General features: G+C 47.6%; 1 non-coding gene across 1 annotated transcript; it reads left to right on the top strand.

The window, feature by feature from the left end:
* The first annotated feature begins 1,218 nt into the window (after nt 1-1,218).
* Nucleotides 1,219-1,321, top strand: LOC115500168. Its single transcript, XR_003964419.1, has one exon. It is a non-coding gene; the product is annotated as a U6 spliceosomal RNA (small nuclear RNA).
* The last annotated feature ends 1,396 nt before the right edge of the window (nt 1,322-2,717 follow it).

Here is a 2,717-nt window from a genome sequence, read left to right as displayed (position 1 = left end):
TACCTCCTCCCACATCACCCCAGACCAGAATTAGAATCAGAAACTCTGCAATCAGCAATCCACATTTTAAAAATCGTCGTGGATGATTTTGATGCACACTAAAGCTTATGAACATTGTACTAAATTAACAAATGACAATTCTAGTCTACTTTAGACATCTATAGATTTCAGTGCAGAGACCAGAGTAATTGTGTCTGGATTGGAGAATACTTCATGGAGAAAGTGATGTTTTCAAGCAAGCCTTGAGCTAGATGAGCCAGGAAAAGGCAATTTAGGTGGATTAGCCTGGTGTATAACCAAAGGCGTGGATTAGCCCTTATAGGCCTTTGAAGAGACCTATAAGTAGTTCTGCATGGCTGGGGATAGCATGAGATGAGGATGGCGATGTAGGCAGGGGTCTTGAAAGCCCAGTTTGGAACGAGGAGGTAACACATTCCCCATCTCCCACCCCTTCTACAGCTGTCAAGACTGGCCTGAGTCAGACTTCCCTGAACTCACTTCCCACCTCTTCCCGCCTTTCTCTTCCTTCCCTCCTTCCCCTCCTCCCTCTGCTCTCAACTCCTCCCTTCCCCTGGGGGTGAGACCGCCTGGCTCCGGGGCCAACTCCACCCCTCCCCCACCTGGCCAGCCCACTGACGTAAGCTTGGCCGGGCGGGGCGTGTCTGGTTTGCAGCTTTGGAGCCTGGCCTAGCTGCCTCCCTCACCGCTCCTGGCTTTGTGGGAAAGCCTGGGATGCTGGTGTGCTCTAGGAGCTTATCTGGGGGTTCCAGGGCTCAAGAGAGTCTCTTCCTTTGGAGACATCTTGCTCTGGGGGAGGGAACAGTGGTGTCAGAGCCGGGGCTTCTCGGGACCCAGGTTTGCGTCATACCACCTCCAGGGGAACTGGCTCTAGGCCCTCTCCTCCCCTAGTGACTCACAGCAGGCCTGGTCTCCAGGGTCCTCAATCCAATTGTGCTTGGAAGTGATGAAGTGTGATAACAGCCCTAATGACAATAGGTCCTATGTATCCAGCTCTTAGTGTGTTGGCACTATGAGTCACCTACACCTTGTAACTCTCAACTTTATGCAACCCAATAATATTTTTCAATGCCATTTTTAGCATTCATAGATAATATAACCAACCTTCATCACAGTTTCATAATATTAAACTAAAAAATGCCTCATAATTTAAAGGCGGAAATAAAAGGTGTTTAGAATACAAGAATATATATTTTTTGCTTGCTTGGGCAGCACATGTACTAAAATTGGAACAATACAGAGAAGATTAGCATGGCCCCTGTGCAAGGACAACGTGCAAATTTGTGATGATAGCACGTAGCCTGCTTAGGGTTCCCTCTCTCTGTCTCTCTGTCTCTCTGTCTGTCTCTGTCTCTCTGTCTCTCTGTCTCTCTGTCTCTCTCTCTCTCTCTCTCGGCCTTCTCCTTCTCAAAATAAATAAACTTTTGGAGCTCCTGGGTGGCTCAGTCAGTTAAGCGTCCGACTCTTGATTTCAGCTCAGGTCATGATCTCACCGTGTGTGAGTTCCAGCCCTATGTCAGGATCTGCACTGACAGTGCACAGCCTGCTTGGGATTCTCTCTCTCTTTCTCTGCCTCTCTCTCTCTCTCTCTTTGCCCCTCCCTCCCTGCCCCTCTCTCCCAAAATAAAGAAATGAACATTATGTGGGGTGCCTGGGTGGCTCAGTTGGTTAAGCGTCTGACTTCAGCTCAGGTCATGATCTCGCTGTCCTTGAGTTCAGGCCCCGAGTTGGGCTCTGTGCTGACAGCTCAGAGCCTGGAGCCCGTTTCAGATTCTGTGTCTCCTTCTCTCTCTGCCCCTCCCCCACTCACGCTCTGTCTGTCTCTGAAAAATGAATAAACCTTTAAAAATTTTTTTAAAAATAAAAAAAGAAATAAACATTATAAATAAATAAACAGACTTAAAAAAAGATTTGTGAGGGGCACCTGGGTGGCTTAGTCAGTTAAGTATCTGACTTTGACTCATGTCATGATCTCCCAGTTCTCCAGGGCGAGCCCCACATTGGGCTTGCTGTTGTCAGCACAGAACCGGCTTCAGATCCTCTGTTCTCCTCTCTCTCTGCTCCTCTTCCACTTGTGCTCTCTCTCTCAAAAATAAATAAACATTAAAAATAGTTTGTGAAATGTTCAATATGGAAATGCTTGGACAGACCCCGCTGGTAGATACAATGAAGCAGCTATCCCCTGTAAATGGGCAACAACTACAAACACAGGCTGTTACAACTATGTTACATTATTGGCTCCAATAGCAACCACCAGCACTGTTGCCATTCAATCATGATTTCTGCAATGGTGAACTTCCCTGCTAAAGTTCCAAATAAAACAGAATCCAATCTTCCCTTGATTGACACAGTGCTCCCCTGTCTTTTGTTTGCCCCTCCAGATCCATTCTCCCCCACTTCTCTATCCTGCTGTTGGCCCTGGGAGCCTGACACAACCACCACACTCTTGGCCTCTGATTTCCTGTTGGGTTTGGCCAATGAAAGACAGGAGATGGAATGAGGGAGGGGAAGGAGATTGGGGTTTTTATTTTTCTGCCTACCTCCTATCTATACCTTCATCTTAAAGTCACTGCTGTTCTCAGGGTAGCTACAGAGGGTTGAATGAGGGCCCCCAAAAGCTGTCTGTGGGGCAACCTGATATGGTGGAGGCCAGCAGCACAGGTGGTGAAAGAATTCACCCAAGGCAGAACAAAGGAGAA

Source organism: Lynx canadensis, chromosome D4 (genome assembly GCF_007474595.2).
Source record: "Lynx canadensis isolate LIC74 chromosome D4, mLynCan4.pri.v2, whole genome shotgun sequence".
Lineage (NCBI taxonomy): Eukaryota > Metazoa > Chordata > Mammalia > Carnivora > Felidae > Lynx > Lynx canadensis.
Note: the sequence above shows the minus strand (reverse complement) of the source record. Positions and strands in the feature narration are given on the sequence as shown.